Source organism: Artemia franciscana, unplaced genomic scaffold (assembly GCF_032884065.1).
Source record: "Artemia franciscana unplaced genomic scaffold, ASM3288406v1 Scaffold_1681, whole genome shotgun sequence".
Lineage (NCBI taxonomy): Eukaryota > Metazoa > Arthropoda > Branchiopoda > Anostraca > Artemiidae > Artemia > Artemia franciscana.
Window position 1 is genome coordinate 45227 of NW_027062916.1, and position 18202 is coordinate 63428.

At 32.1% G+C, this 18202-nt stretch overlaps 1 long non-coding RNA gene across 4 annotated transcripts in view; it reads left to right on the plus strand.

Moving 5' to 3' along the window:
- Positions 1-13981, plus strand: part of LOC136042657 (uncharacterized) — a 35855-nt gene extending 21874 nt beyond the window's left edge. For all 4 annotated transcript variants that reach the window (XR_010621377.1, XR_010621376.1, XR_010621375.1 and 1 more), the window contains exons 4-5: positions 1790-2380; positions 13301-13981. This is a non-coding gene — a long non-coding RNA (uncharacterized LOC136042657). The remainder of the gene's footprint in view (positions 1-1789; positions 2381-13300) is intronic.
- The last annotated feature ends 4221 nt before the right edge of the window (positions 13982-18202 follow it).

Sequence of the window (18202 nt, forward strand, 5' to 3'; positions counted from 1 at the left end):
AGGATTGCCAGCATGTTTTGTCCAAGTTTGGCCTTTTTCCAATTCACAGGATTTTTCCCCATTTTGTTTAATCATATTCATAGTCAAACTTGGTTTGTGTGCCAACTTGTTTTTGTTCTATATGTTATTAAATAGTGTTCAGATGTTTTCAATTCAAAGACAGAAATGTGTCTGATGAATACTGTAGTGTCATATCTCTTCTATTTAGTACGGAAGAAAAGTGACTTTGCATTTATTGGTTGTCGTTAAGCTCCAACCACTAACACTGATGCGCATGGCTTATCCTCATGAACAATTCGGAAAAAACCCTTTTGTTACTATTACGGTTGTACAGCCCATCTCTGGTATAATGGCACTTTCTGGGGAACCTTTTGTCTGATTTTTTTTTTTAATTTTCATTTAAGCTTTACTCAAAGAAGTTTTAACTGTATTGCAGTGGTTCTGATTTTTCAGCGTACTTTGGGATAAAATTAACCTTTTAAAGAAATGCCGAAACCTCAAATGTAATCAAACAGTTGGTGGTAACGAACTGTAGTAAGGAGCGACCCGGCTCAATAGTAAACGAAACTTTAAAAAATGGGATTTTAATACTAATAGATACATCAAAAGAATTGGATTTTTATGCCGGTTTTAAATATACAAGTTTCATCAAATTTAGTCTTACATATAAAAAGTTACGAGCCTGAGAAAATTGGCCTTATTTTGAAAAATAGGGTGGAACACCCTCTAAAAGTCTTAAAATCTTAACGAATCACATTCAGCGTATCAGAAAACCCTACTGCAGAAGTTTCAAGCTCCTATCTACAAAATTGTGGAAATTCATATTTTTTGCCAGAAGACTGATCACGGTCAAAATTTCGTTTTTTAGAGTTTCGTACTATTGAGCCGGATCGCTCCTTACTACAGTTCGTTACCACGAACTGCTTGAAACCATCTTTGTGTAAAAGACTATCCTTATATGAAAAACTATCTTTGTATGAACAACCATCCTTGTATTACAGCTAATGGCGCCAATTCGACCAAGTTAAATGTTTGGTTTAAGGAACCAAACGTTTTAAATTTGGGGGGGGGCAATTTGTCTATTTTTCGCTTTTTTTATGAATTGCATTTTTAATTTAACAAACTTTCAAATAATTTGACTTGGCATACTATAACCTATCTTCTAAGATAATTTAAAATTGGACTCTTAATCGTTTATTTACTACACTGTATTTTGTTCTTTAATGCTGGATTCTTTTTTTTTTAATTTTTTGGATTAGAAATTAATTGTTGATTTGCTTTATTTAGTTATGACATCTTTGGTTGTTTTGTTTGTTAGACTACAAGGGCTTCTTCGAAATCACCACCTTCAGACATACAGATCTATCAATATGTGACAATATCTGCAAAAAAATATAATTAAGTTAGAGAAGGACGGGGATAATTTGTAACATGTATTTTCTGTCCATTTTAGAAAATATGCCGTTTTGTGTTAAAACCATTAGTAACATATTTCGTTTTATATTAAAGGTATGTTCTAAATCTAATGCAGCTTAAATACAGCATTTTTTCCAGTGTTTAAAGAGTATAGATAATGACAAGCTGGTTTTTCATAGAAAAGGCAGCATTTTGTAGGCAAAGTTTTTAAAGTTGTTAAAACTGACGCTTTAAGAAGAAAGATTGCCTTACAGAAGCATCATCAATTACCTGAGGCACCCCAAAATCGCGTAGTGCAATGTCAAATGTAGCTAATTATATGTTGTTATTCTTTTCTTTATTTTGTTTTGAAATATTTATCTTGAACTTTTAGATAATGCAGCACGTGAGCTTTTATGCCCCAATGTAGTCTCCATGGCCTTCGCCACTATCTCCTGCCTCTGTTGCTTTGAGTGTAGGGACTTCACAACAAAGTCTGATGTCACAAATTCACCCATCTCAGACTCAACGCTCCCAGCACAAATACATGACCAGATTTCACACAAATATTCTCCAATTGTGAATCCAAGTAGTGTTGGCTCACCAGTGCAGGTTGTACAAAACAATGTGAAAATGCCAAGTAGTGAGCAAATCTCAATTTTAAATGACACAGAAACACTTGATAAGGCGCCTCAAGAAAAAAGGTAAAAGAAAAAAGCTTAAACAGGACAAAGGATAAACCTCACAAAAATCATGTAGATGATGCAAGTAGATGGTGTTAGTAGTGGTTCTATTTTGATTGAAGAAAACCTGATGGAGAAATCTGGCAAAGTAGTTGTTGATGGTGATAGAGTTGTGGAAATTGTAGAAAAGGATAAATCTAGTGTAAAGAGTGTAAAACTGATAATTGGATTAAACTGCCAAAAGGCTCTAAGGATACTGAATGATAAAGCCAACAATCAAGCTCAGTAAACTATCGCCTGAGGTAATTTTTTTTGGTTTTTATGAGTAGTTTTTACCCTTTTTTTTATCTTTAATTATTTTATCACTTTTTCTTAACGTTTTGTATTAATTTATCATAATATTGTTTTTTTATATTATATATATATATATATATATATATATATATATATATATATATATATATATATATATATATATATATATATATATATATATATATATATATATATATATATATATATATATATATATATATATATATATATATATATATATATATATATATATATATATATATATATATAGGTAGTCTAATGGTTACCCGTGGAGACCATTAGTCCGCCCCTTGCGAACGAGGACGCGTCCACTAGGTATACTTTCGTAACTTTAAGGGATATTTTTTTTTTTTTTTTTTTTTTTTTTTTTTTTTTTTTTTTTTTTTTTTTTTTTTTTTTTTTTTTTTTAATTTCACCTTCAACAAAGAATTTAAAGCTTGCTTAAGAAATAAAATTTTGATGTGTAGCAAGCAAGAATTTTCCAAACGTGCAATCCTGCAAAATTTCTTTGATGTTGAAAATATTTAGGCCAACATAGCGTACAATTTCTAATACTGCGTTCAATTCTATTCTCTATAATTGACAAAGGCTTTATACAACAATGATGACCTACAAGTTTCTTTATCTTCCTCTAATATAAATAGCATTTCGCGAACAGTCGGTCTCTTAAGTCTTGGAGAATAAGGCATCTGAGTGACTCTGGTTGCTACTGTTTCCAATTTTGGCTTCTTTCTCGAGCCGTTTGCTTGTAACGCTGTACGATTTGCTTCCGCTTGACACATCTCTTCCATCTCCACCCTTTGCATCTCTTTAACGTTGGCTCTTAGCTTTGCTTGCTGTTCAGGGTCTTCAGTCCTAGATCTGGATTTGGCAGCCTTTAGTAATGTTTCCCTTTCATTTTCTTCCGTTTTTTTTCTTTTTGCTTTCTCTAAGTCTTCGAGAAATTTAATTTGAGCTCTAACATCGTGACCAACATAATAATCTTCTTTGTTCTTAATAAATTCTATTTTATGTTCTGTGACAACCGATAGGCGTTCCAATATATTTTTTAGTCGTTCTTGAGCATCGTGACTAAGCAGGGTAATGAAATCTGGGGATATCTCTTCTATACCAGGATATCGAGATAAGACTTTCCGCACTTTTCCTTGCAATGACGTTGGAGTAAAAAATACTTTGTCTTTAATTGATCGGATTTGAGTTCCAACTAATTTAGTGGGACCTAGGAGTCTTTGAGATTTCTCTGCTAAATTGACTCCACCCATCGTTGCCACGTCATTGATATCATCATCACCACTAACGACAGTCGAGGAATTAAGAGACGAGCTGAATTTGTTTTCTTTGGATATGATACTCTTTTGGACAAAACTACACATGGACACAGGGCTTTCTATTCCTTTATTAACTGTTTTGAGCTGATTAGGAGTTTCCAAATTCCTATAGGGTACCTTTTCTTTCGGGATGACTATTCTGTTTTGTATATTTAGGTTTCTAGGCGGTTCAGGTGGTGTACCAATTATATGCTGGGTAGCAACAGGAGCTTGGACAGTTATTTGAGTTTGGGGGCTTTTAAATTGGTTAGGCTGAATGGCTCTGATTATTGGAGCATTTGCGACTGTTTTGGAGCCAAGTGGGGAGATGGGACTACTGGTGGTGGAGCAGGTGCTGAATTTAGAGATGGCGGAACAAGTCCATCAATTTTTATATCACCCGTAGCCAAAGAATACCGAAAGTATGGTAGTGTTTTCTGAAGGAAGGGGGATAAGCTCTGATTCTCTGACAAATTTAGTTCCTTTTGGATTCTTTGTGTAAATTCGTCAGGTTGAATTTTTTGATCAATTAAAGCTTGAACAAGTGTTGACACATTTTTAGTTGCACCTTCTGCTCGATCGTTGCTTAGTTTGAGGAGTTTCACTAGGATATTCTTCAATTTTAATTTAGCCTTTTCTAGAGACATCAATGGTCCACTAACCGCACTAACTTGGTTATGTTGAGCTCTGACAGCCACTTTCTGTTGAACTACATTTTGTCCCAACTGTGATTGTTTCACAATATTTTGTGCTGATACCTGGGGTGGTGTCTGTAGTGTTTGTCCTTGTTTTGGTGCATGGTTTACACGTGGTAATTGGTGTTTGCTGTTTTCTGTCTCCAGAAGAAGGTGCTGTCCTTGTCCAGCCGGCTCACTATTTGGAGACTACTATTTGGAGATGCTAACTGACTTTCTAGGTCACTCTTTGCCATCTCATCCACGTCTGTGTACATAAACTCATAAAGAAACTGAGAACACGCCATTTTCTTAAGACCCACACAGGATTTGATATTTCTGTAGCTAAAAGCTTGTTGATCTTTTAAATATAAGACTTTTAATGTCTCACAAATTAAAACATGTTTACAGTTTGACAGTTATTTTGCAACTAATAAAACCAATTAATGAATAGCAGTATTTATATGCTGTTGGCCCCGCCTACTTTTGAACGTTTAACCAATTGTACAGCGTTACAATCGTAACAGCTCTGACACCGGCATTACAACCGTGTGATGGGAAATCCAGCCTTTTAATTGCGTCGTTCTTGTTGCTATTAAGGTTGTACAGCCCATGTCTGGTATGACAGCATTTTCTGGAGAATCTTTTGCCGGATATTTAATTTTCATCTAAGTTTTACCTAAGAATTTTTGACTATATTACAATGATGTAGATTTTGCAGCTTACTTTGGAATAAAATTAAACTTCTCAAGAAATCCCTGAAACTTCAAATTATATACCTAAAAGGCCCTCACAGTAAAAGGAGACAATTACTCAGGACTAGCTTTTACACAGCAAAAAAAAGTAATTGCTTAGAAAAATTCAAGATCACTAGTAGTTCTTATACTTTAGAAATTATTTTTTTTAGTTTTATAGAAAACTTTCAGTTCGATATTGAAGATATTAAGGTATTTGATTTTAATAGAGGGCTGTATTGTGGCTCCTTGTTCTATTCCACCTTCAGGTACCGCCCCTTTCAGTCTTCAACTTTTTTTTATACAAATATGATGTTAATCTTTTGACTTGTGATTATATAGGTATGTTCAAGGAAGTAATAAAAAGATTGAAAGTCAACCAATATAGGCTACAGAGTTATGGTTAGACCCCTATAAATCAAAACTTACTAAGTACGTATTTTGCAGATGTTTTTAATTTGTTTCATTGCAAACGTTAAAAGGCTTATAAGCTACGAATCTGAGGCTACTATTTAATTATGCAGAATTGCAATATCAAAATGCGATGAGTATAATTTTCACAAATGTTATTTTATTCTGTAAAGTTAATTTTTAAAGGATTTCAGAGGATATTGAATAAAAATATGATTATAAATATTGAGACAGATAACATTACCATGCTAAATATATAAGAATTATGCCAACTAAAAACGTCTTCAATGGAAGCTCTTAATTAAATTTTTGATCACAGTCTCATTTCTGTTTCTTCTTTTTTGCACTTTCAGCTTTATGTTTTGTTTTTTCTGGTTTTTCAGGCTTCTCTGTTGTTTTTTTGTTTGGCTTTTTTTTCTTGTCATTGATTTTTATGATTTAGAGATTCGAGGGGGTGAATGAGGGTTTGCCCCCTTGTCAATACCCTTCTCTACACTGAAACTTGAATATAGTCCCAATTTTTTAAGAATGACCCCTGAATCACAAAGGCGGTAGGATTAATTGTTAAAATTACCATATATACTTTAGCGTAAAGAGCGAGATATTGAGGAGGAGATGAACGTTCTTACTGCTCCTTACTTCCAGTTGAATTTTTTTTTCATTTATTTTCTCATTGTTTTTTTTTTTTTAATAATGTTAGAAAATCCTGCGACCCCTTCATGGAAATTCTCTTCAATCATGATAAATTCCTCCATGGAAAGATCCTCCCATGTAACCCTCCCCCCTCCCAACGCGTAAAAGACCCCTGAAAACGTCTGTACATTTCCCAATAACCATTACTATATGTAATTAAATAAAAAAAACAAGTTTTTTTAAATGAAAGTAAGGAGCGACATTAAAACTTAAAACGAACCTAAGGGTCTTAAATTTAGAAGAATTATTTAGCTTTTGAAAAAGAAGAAGATTTAGCTTTAGATTTAGAAGAATATCCTAGTGACACTCCTCAAACTAAGCAACGATCGAGCAGAAGGTGCCTCTAAAAATGTGTCAACACTTGTTCAAGCTTTAATTGATCAAAAAATTCAACCTGACGAATTTACACAAAGAATCCAAAAGGAACTAAATTTGTCAGAGAATCAGAGCTTATTCCCCTTCCTTCAGAAAACACTACCATACTTTCGGTATTCTTTGGCTACGGGTGATATAAAAATTGATGGACTTGTTCCGCCATCTCTAAATTCAGCACCTGCTCCACCACCAGTTGTGCCAGCTAGTCCCATGTCCCCACTTGGCTCCAAAACAGTCGCAAATGCTCCAATAATCAGAGCCATACAGCCTAACCTATTTCAAAGCCCCCAAACTCAAATAACTGTGCAAGCTCCTGTTGCTACCCAACATACAATTGGTGCACCACCTGAACCGCCTAGAACCCAAAATATACAAAACAGAATAGTCATCCCGAAAGAAAAGGTACCCTATAGGAATTTGGAAACTCCAGTTAACAAAGGAATAGAAAGCCCTGTGTCCATGTGTAAACAGTTAACAATCAGCTCAAAACAGTTAGCAAAGGAATAGAAAGCCCTGTGTCCATGTGTAGTTCTGTCCAAAAGAGTATCATATCCAAAGAAAACAAATTCAGCTCGTCTCTTAATTCCTCGCCTGTCCTTAGTGGTGATGATGATATCAATGATGTGGCAACGATGGGTGGAGTAAATTTAGCCGAGGAATCTCAAAGACTCCTAGGTCCCACTATGTTAGTTGGAACTCAAATCTGATCAGTTGAAGACGAAGTATTTTTTCCTCCAACGTCATTACAAGGAAAAGTGCAGAAAGTCTTATCTCAATATCCTGGCATAGAAGAGATATCCCCAGATTTCATTACCCTGCTTAGTCACGCTACTCAAGAACGACTACAAAATATATTGGAACGCCTATCGGTTATCACGAAACATAAAATGGAATTTATTAAGAACAAAGGAGATTATTATGTTGGTCAAGATGTTAGAGCTCAAATTGAATTTCTCGAAGACTTAGAGAAAGCAAAAAGAAAAAAACACGAAGAAAGCGAAAGGGAAACATTAATAAAGGCTGCCAAATCCAGATCTAGGACTGAAGACCCTGAACAACAAGCAAAGCTAAGAGTCAAAGTTAAAGAGATGGAAAGGGTGGAGATGGAAGAGATGTGTCAAGTGGAAGCCAATCGTGCAGTGTTACAAGCAATCGGCTCGAGAAAGAAGCCAAAATTGGAAACAGTAGCGACCAGAGTCGCTCAGATGCATTATTCTCCAAGACTTAAGAGACAAACTGTTCGCGAAATGCGATTTATATTAGAAGAAGATAAAGAAACTAGTAGGTCTTCATTGTTGTATAAAGTTTTTGTCAATCATAGAGAATAGAACTGAACGCAGTATTAGAAATTGTATGATATGTTGGCCTAAATTCTTTTCAACATCAAAGAAGTTTACAGGATTGTACGTTTGGAAAATACTTGTTTGCTACACATCAAAATTTTTATTTCTTAAACAAGTTCTAAATTCTTAGTTGAAAATGAAATTTTTTGTAAAAAAAAAAAAAAAAAAAAAAAAAAAAAAAAAAAAAAAAAAAAAAAAAAAAAAAAAAAACCTTAAAGATACGAAAGTTTGCCTAGTGAACACGTCCTCGTTCGCAAGGGGTGGATTAACGGTCTCCATTGGTGACCTTTAGACTTAGTCCACGGGAAGAATTTTTTTTGTAACATGTAAATTGCAATTATAACAAACGACACATTTTACCTTCTTTTGTAAAATGTAAAAAGCCAACTAAATCAACTATTCTGTACTAAATTTATAATAATTACAGCTCCATTCAAACTTCATATTATCAGTTCATTAAAGTACACAATTAAAATCTGCCATACTGAGATAAAGAACTTTATTTTATATATTAAATCAATAAATTATTTTATTTATATATAAAATATTAAATTTACTTATATATTATTTTACAATTTATTTTATTTATAAAATTTTATTTATGCATAAATAAATAAATCCATTATTAATAAAAATAATAATTAATATTGATTGTAAGAATCAAATAAGATTAATAATTGATAGTATTAATGTTATTTTATATATTAATATTATCAATAATTACATATATATATATATATATATATATATATATATATATATATATATATATATATATATGTATATATATATATATATATATATATATATATATATATATATATATATATATATATATATATATATATATATATATATATATATATATACATAGTCTTGGAGATAATTAATTGCAATATTAATTTTTTGGCAAAGAGAATAGATTTGCTGACAACTTGACTTCAATTTTATTATAATTCTAGTTTGATGCAGAATTAGGTCACATGGGTGGCCACAGGAGGTAGTAAGTGGTAAGCATCAGCACCTCAAAATGTAAGTCTTATAGATAATTTATTAATTTAACAAGTCACTTTGTGACTATGTTTCCGAGGAAATCTCCCCCCACAAAAAGCTTCTTCATACAATTCCAACCCCGCTGATAATCTCTCCGGGACAATTCCCTCAGAACATCTCCATGTGTGAAATTGAGTCAACAGAGAGAAAATGAAACAAATGTAAAGAATCTTGTATAAGAATTTTGGCAAATTCTCGAAGTGTAAAGCTTCCTTTGGAAAATTCTCCCCTAAAACTTCCCTCTCCACAGAAAACTATCCCTGTGAAATATAACCCCTCCCAAAAGTGTATGTATGCTTCCCAATAGCAAGTACTATACGTAAACAATAGGTAAATTTCGTAAATTACACCCCTCCTCCTAGGGGCTGTGGGAGGTGATGTGATCCTCAAAGGCGTAGCTATTGGACCTTTTAACTATACTCAACAAAGTGGCTATCCCACAACTTTGATAGAACAACTTTGGGGGACGGGGTTAGGAGCAGTGCTAGTTGACCTTCAACTTTTTTTGGTCGCTTAAAAAGGACACCAGAACTTTCAATATTTTTTTTTTAATGAGCCCACTCCCGGTATCCTAGCATTACTAGTTCTGTACGATCACCCATGGGAAAAACAGATAAACGCGCATGTGTGATCTTTCTTCTGGCAAAAAATGTAAAGTTCCACATTTTTGCGACTGACAGATTGAAACCTCTACAGTAGGGTTTTGTCAAACGCTTAAACTGATGTTAAGGTTTTCATTGACTTTTTTGAATTTTGGGGGGTAGACCCCCTTTTTTTCGGAAATTAGGCAAACTTTCTCAGGCTCGTAGTTTTTTGATGAGTGACGTTAGAATTAATGAATATTATATATTTAGAATCAGTATAACAAGTGAATTCTTTTGATAGATATATTGATAATAAATCTGTTTTTGAGGGTTGTGGTAACTATTGAGCCTTGTTGCTCCTTATATACAGTTTGTTGCTACTAACTGTTTTATTATTTTTCAGGGGAATCTTTTCCCTGATTTATGATTTTCAGCTGTTAAATTTTACCTACATAAGTTTTAACTAAACAACGATAATGTTAATTTGGCAGCTGTTATTAAAGGGGCTTAAAAGGGGTTTGATTATGCTTTTAGGTTGTTTTTAGCTAGCTCCCAAGTCACTTACTGTGAAGTGAGTATTATCATGAATTGAGAAAAATGTTCTTTTTCTCTATATATCCAAAGTTAGGCAAAAAGAACATTTTTTAAGAACCAAAACTAACCTACCAAGAAATCAAAACCTAGCCTATGGAATAAACAATTTTGATTTCCAGAAAACTTTACATATCTGCCAAAAAAGAATTGTTACAGATGTTCTTTCAAGGTTTACGCCACTTTGTTGGTGTAATTTTGTGTCTTGTAAATACTGACAATGACTTTGGTAGTTTCATCATAGACTCTATTTTGTAATAGTTCATAACATCTATTTTGTTTTGCATTCTTCTAGCATAATTAGCTCCCGTATCTGCCATTTCATTGTCCCAAATTCCATCATGCCCAGGCACTCATAACAACTTCAAGGTTTTGAGCCGTTTTGAGGCTTTAACAAGCGTGTCTTGAATTCGCCTTACCAGTACCTCTTTCTTGGAAGCTTTTATACTTACTATAGAGTCTAAGCAGCTCAAACAGTCAGTACAAATAACTACCGAATCTTGAGATCCCCATTTTGGGCTTAAAATTACCTCCAATGCTCTCAATATTCCTTCATATTCGGCTTGGATTGAACTTTTACTTTCTGTTCTTATGCATATTACTTGTTTACGGCGAGGAATGGCTATCGAACATCCACTTCCTTGATTCAACTTGAAAGAACCATCTGTGTATATTAAAATAAAATTATCATCATACCTTTCTATTGCCTTGTAAAACTCATTACGGAGCCCATTTTCCTTTTTTTTCGATCTCAGCTTTGTAAGGCTTGGGTCTAATAGCTTCTGTATTTCTTCAGCACGAGTCATGGCCTTTTTTCTTCTCTCCTTGTCACGATCATTCAGCTCTGCTGCAAAGGCCCAGGATGTCCGACTGAGCCTCTTTCGTTCTTTCTCAAAGATCTTGCATTTGTCCTTATTTGATCCAAAAGGTCGAAAGTTAAATTGTTGTGATCCTGTCTCCTGAGTCCTGACATCAACGCCTGCTGGTTCAGTCGTGACAGAAACAGATCCAAAAGACAGAACGACAGACTGTCTGAACAACACACTCGGTAAAGCCATCTCAACAATTACAGGATCAATACCAGCTGGTTCAACCGTGACAGGAACAGATCCAAAAGACAGAACGACAGACTGTCTGAACGACATACATGGTAAATCCATCTCAAAGGTTACAGGATTGCCAGCATGTTTTGTCCAAGTTTGGCCTATTTCCAATTCACAGGATTTTTCCCCATTTTGTTTAATCATATTCATAGTCAAACTTGGTTTGTGTGCCAACTTGTTTTTGTTCTATATGTTATTAAATAGTGTTCAGATGTTTTCAATTCAAAGACAGAAATGTGTCTGATGAATACTGTAGTGTCATATCTCTTCTATTAAGTACGGAAGAAAAGTGACTTTGCATTTATTTGTTGTCGTTAAGCTTCAACCACTAACACTGATGCGCATGGCTTATCCTCATGAACAATTCGGAAAAATCCTTTTGTTACTATTACGGTTGTACAGCCCATCTCTGGTATAATGGCACTTTCTGGGGAACATTTTGTCTGATTTTTTTTTAATTTTCATTTAAGCTTTACTCAAAGAAGTTTTAACTGTATTCCAGTGGTTCTGATTTTTCAGCGTACTCTGGGATAAAATTAACCTTTTAAAGAAATGCCGAAACCTCAAATGTAATCAAACAGCTGGTGGTAACGAACTGTAGTAAGGAGCGACCCGGCTCAATAGTAAACGAAACTTTTAAAAATGGGATTTTAATACTAATAGATACATCAAAAGAATTGGATTTTTATGCAGGTTTTAAATATATAAGTTTCATCAAAATTAGTCTTACATATAAAAAGTTACGAGCCTGAGAAAATTGGCCTTGTTTTGAAAAATAGGGTGAAACACCCTCTAAAAGTCATAGAATCTTAACGAATCACATTCAGCGTATCAGAAAACCCTACTGCAGAAGTTTCAAGCTCCTATCTACAAAATTGTGGAATTTCATATTTTTTGCCAGAAGACTGATCACGGTCAAAATTTAGTTTTTTAGAGTTTCGTACTATTGAGCCGGATCACTCCTTACTACAGTTCGTTACCACGAACTGCTTGAAACCATCTTTGTGTAAACAACTATCCTTCTATGAAAAAACCATCTTTGTATGAACAACCATCCTTGTATTACAGCTAATGGCGCCAATTCGACCAAGTTAAATGTTTGGTTTAAGGAACAAAACGTATTAAATTTGGGGGGGGGGGGCAATTTGTCTATTTTTCGCTTTTTTTATGAATTGCCAAATAGGGTGTTTTTTTTTTACATCTGACGGGTGGGAGGTGACCTTCCCATAGAACAGCGAAGAAAGATCTACCTTCCTATGGGAATGTATCTACCATCTTTGCAAATATTCTTTTTTTTTTGCTACTACAAGCCTTGGAAAGCTCAATACTTAATTGCATTTTAGTTTAGCAAACTTTCAAATAATTTGACTTGGCATACTATAACCTATCTTCTAAGATAATTTGAAATTGGACTCTTAATCGTTTATTTACTACACTGTATTTTGTTCTTTAATGCTGGATTCTTTTTTTTTAAATTTTGTGGATTAGAAATTAATTGTTGATTTGCTTTATTTAGTTATGACATCTTTGGTTGTTTTGTTAGTTAGACTACAAGGGCTTCTTCGAAATCACCACCTTCAGACATACAGATCTATCAATATGTGACAATATCTTCAAAAAAATATAATTAAGTTAGAGAAGGACGGGGATAATTTGTAACATGTATTTTCTGTCCATTTTAGAAAATATGCCGTTTTGTGTCAAAACCATTAGTAACATATTTTGTTTTATATTAAAGGTATGTTCTAAATCTAATGCTGCTTAAATACAGCATTTTTTCCAGTGTTTAAAGAGTATAGATAATGACAAGCTGGTTTTTCATAGAAAAGGCAGCATTTTGTAGGCAAAGTTTTTAAAGTTGTTAAAACTGACGCTTTAAGAAGAAAGATTGCCTTACAGAAGCATCATCAATTACCTGAGGCACCCCAAAATCGCGTAGTGCAATGTCAAATGTAGCTAATTATATGTTGTTATTCTTTTCTTTATTTTATTTTGAAATATTTATCTTGAACTTTTAGATAATGCAGCACGTGAGCTTTTATGCCCCAATGTAGTCTCCAGGGCCTTCGCCACTATCTCCTGCCTCTGTTGCTTTGAGTGTAGGGACTTCACAACAAAGTCTGATGTCACAAATTCACCCATCTCAGACTCAACGCTCCCAGCACAAATACATGACCAGATTTCACACAAATATTCTCCAATTGTGAATCCAAGTAGTGTTGGCTCACCAGTGCAGGTTGTACAAAACAATGTGGAAATGCCAAGTAGTGAGCAAATATCAATTTTAAATGACACAGAAACACTTGATAAAGCGCCTCAAGAAAAAGGTAAAAGAAAAAAGCTTAAACAGGACAAAGGATAAACCTCACAAAAATCATGTAGATGATGCAAGTAGATGGTGTTAGTGGTGGTTCTATTTTGATTGAAGAAAACCTGATGGAGAAATCTGGCAAAGTAATTGTTGATGGTGATAGAGTTGTGGAAATTGTAGAGAAGGATAAATCTAGTGTAAAGAGTGTAAAACTGATAATTGGATTAAACTGCCAAAAGGCTCTAAGGATACTGAATGATAAAGCCAACAATCAAGCTCAGTAAACTATCGCCTGAGTTAATTTTTTTTTGGTTTTTATGAGTAGTTTTTACCCTTTTTATCTTTAATTATTTTATCACTTTTTCTTAACGTTTTGTATTAATTTATTATAATATTGTTTATTTATATTATATATATATATATATATATATATATATATATATATATATATATATCTTCTATATATATAAAAATAAGTTGTCTGTCTGTCTGTGGATGGATCAGGTGACGTCACCTGAAAAAACTGGATCAGGTGACGTCAAAACTGAAAAAACTAAAAAAAGGCAAAAACTACAAAAAAAAAATAAAAACTAATAAAAAAAAATAAAAAAGCTAAAAAACTAAAAAAACTAAAAAAAGGCAAAAACTACAAAAAAAACTAAAAACTAATAAAAAAGCTAAAAAACTAAAAAAACTAAAAAAAGGCAAAAACTACAAAAAAAACTAAAAACTAATAAAAAAAATAAAAAAGCTAAAAAACTAAAAAAACTAAAAAAACTAAAAAAAGGTAAAAAACTAAAAAAACTAAAAACTAAAAAAAACTAAAAAAAAGGAAAAAACTGAAAAATAAGCTAAAATAAAGGTAAAAACCAATAAAAAACTAAAAAAAAAACTAAAAAAAACTAAAAAAGGTAAAAACTAAAAGAACTAAAAAAGAAAAAAATAAATGACGAAACTCAAAGAGAAAGCGACCAGGACAAAAGGAATGTTCGATTAGCAATCAACAAAGCACCGGGACACAGGGAGTATAAATGACGACCAGGACATAAGTAAAAAAAAAAAACTATCTATATATATAAAAATAAGTTGTCTGTGGATCTGTGGATCGTGGATCAGGTGACGTCACCTGAAAAAACTGGATCAGGTGACGTCAAAACTGAAAAAACTAAAAAAAGGCAAAAACTACAAAAAAAACTAAAAACTAATAAAAAAATAAAAAAGCTAAAAAACTAAAAAAACTAAAAAAAGGCAAAAACTACAAAAAAAAAACTAATAAAAAAGCTAAAAAACTAAAAAAACTAAAAAAAAGGCAAAAACTACAAAAAAAACTAAAAACTAATAAAAAAAATAAAAAAGCTAAAAAACTAAAAAAACCAAAAAAAACTAAAAAAAGGTAAAAAACTAAAAAAACTAAAAACTAAAAAAAACTAAAAAAAAGGAAAAAACTGAAAAATAAGCTAAAATAAAGGTAAAAACCAATAAAAAACTAAAAAAAACTGAAAAAACTAAAAAAAGGCAAAAACTACAAAAAAACTAAAAACTAATAAAAAAAGTAAAAAAGCTAAAAAACTAAAAAAACTAAAAAAACTAAAAAAACTAAAAAAAGGTAAAAAACTAAAAAAATAAAAAATAAAAAAAAAACTAAAAAAAAAGGAAAAAACTGAAAAATAAGCTAACATAAAGGTAAAAACCAATAAAAAACTAAAAAGAAAAAAAGGAAAAAACTAAAAAAAATTTTCACCTAAAAAACTAAAAAAAACTAAAAAAGGTAAAAACTAAAAGAACTAAAAAAGAAAAAAATAAATGACGACACTCAAAGAGAAAGCGACCAGGACAAAAGGAATGTTCGATTAGCAATCAACAAAGCACCGGGACACAGGGAGTATAAATGACGACCAGGACATAAGTAAAAAAAAAAATTAACAAAACTAAAAAGAAGGTAAAAACTACAAAAAAACTAAAAAGAAAAAAAAAACTAAAAACTAATAAAAAAACTAAAAAATCTAAAAATCTAAATAAACTAAAAAAGAAAAAAAAAGGAAAAAAATAAAGGAGAAAAACAAAACTAAAAAACGAATGTATATACAGACCGGTACACCGGGATACAAATGACGACCGGGACACAGGGAATATAAATGACGACCGGGACACAGGGACACAACTACAACGGGGACACCGGGGGAAACAGGGGGATATAAATGACGACCGGGACAAAAAAACTAAAAAGAAAAAAAAACTAAAAACTAATAAAAAAACTAAAAAATCTAAAAATCTAAATAAGCTAAAAAAGAAAAAAAAGGAAAAAAATAAAGGAGAAAAACAAAAATAAAAAACGAATGTATATACAGACCGGGACACCGGGATACAAATGACGACCGGGACACAGGGAATATAAATGACGACCGGGACACAGGGACACAACTACAACGGGGACACCGGGGGAAACAGGGGGATGTAAATGACGACCGGGACACCGGGACAGGGAATGGTCGATTAGCAATCACCATCAACAAAGCTCAAGGGCAATCATTAGAATCATGAGGTATAGATCTGAATACAGATTGTTTTCCCATGGACCATTATATGTTGCATGTTCAAGAGTCGGTAAACCTGACAATCTATTTATATGCAAAGACAATGGGACAGCAAAGAATGTTGTATATTCGCAAGTTTTACGTAGTTAAAACCATATATATATATATATATATATATATATATATATATATATATATATATATATATATATATATATATATATGTATATATATATATATATATATATCTATATTCACAGGTGGGACATAGGGACACAACTACAATGGCGCGTAACTATTATGGCGCGTAACGACTTACGCGCGCGGGGGGGCTTGGGGGGGGGGCGAAGCGCCCCCACCAACAAGGTGTTGGGGTGGCGCGAAGCGCCACCCCAACAGCTAGTATATATAAATATATATATATATATATATATATATATATATATATATATATATATATATATATATATATATATATATATATGTATATATATATATATATATATATATATATATATATATATATATATATATATATATATATATATATATATATATATATATATATATATATATATATATAATTTCATAAAATTTCATAAAAATTTCATAAAAATTTCATAAGAATCCCCCTAAACCACGGTTTATTGCTGGAGCAGCTAAATGTCCAACCCGCATTGCTGCTACTGACCTCTCTTTAATTTTAAAGGAAATTGTAAATAAACTTAAAACCTATTGTTCTGGTATTAAAAAATTTTCGAATTTTAATCCATATTGGAGTGTTAATAATTCACTGCAGGTGATAGATTCTTTAACAATGGTTTCAGCTAAAAGAATTGAGTCTTTCGATTTTGCGACAATGTATACTAATTTATCACTCAATTTAGTGTTAGATAATTTAAAAACTGTTATAAAGAAATCTTTCCTCTTATCTAGTAAAAGGTTCTTAAAAATAGACAGTTATAATAAAAAAGCCATATGGACAAACTGCTTTAATACTACAGTTAACTTGAGATGTTACAGCTTGGATATGATTTTTGAGTTATTGGAATTTGTTTTATACAATACTTATATAAGATTTGGGGGTGATTTGTACAAGCAAATTATGGGAATTCCCATGGGGGGGAATGCCAGCCCATTTATAGCTGACTTGTTTTTAAGTCAACTAGAATATAAATATATGATGGATAAGAATAATCCAATTAATTTAAAACATGCTTTGTCAAATAATAAAAGATATTTAGATGATATTTTGGTCTTAAATTGTAAGGATTTCATTGATATTTCTAAAAATATATATCCATCAGAGCTTATTCTTGAGCCTAGTCATGGCGCTGGTCATGAAGATCATTTCTTAGATTTAAATATTAATATTTGTGATAATAATAAATTAAGTTTTAAAATGTATAATAAAACGGATGATTTTGATTTTGAAGTGATTAGTTTCCCATTCCCTGAAAGTAATATACACTCAAATATCACATATTCAGCGTTTTTCTCACAGTTACTTCGTTATGCAAGGATTTGTAGTAATTATATTGATTTTAAAAATAGATGTAAAATCTTAAGCCAAAAATTGATATCAAGAGGTTTTTCTGCAAATAAATTAACTTGGCAATTTAAAAAATTTAGTTTTCATTATAACGAACTTTTAAATAAATATCAAAAGAATTATCTAGAAATACTTAAAGAAATTTTTTGACTAATTTCGGAGGTTCGAGAAATGTTGTCACAGCGCCATTTATTTTGAATTGTGTTTCTATTTGAGCGGAATTTTTAAAAAATTAGCCACATGGTAAAGATGAATTATATAATTGTTTAGTTCATTCAGGTTTTTTGCAATGTGTTAATATTTGTGATTTGGTAAAATTTTTAATATTTAGTTTACCTATTGTTGCTAAAGGGAGGGATATATTAACAGGATAAGCTTGTTTTGGTTTTACTTGGTTGTTTTACATTTGCTGTGTTTTTTTTTTCATAGACATGTATTTTGGGGGTGATACCTGACGCGGGGATGCCATGGATATTCTGTGGTAGCCACAACACTGTGCTGGGTAGGGAATTTAGAGTGGCGA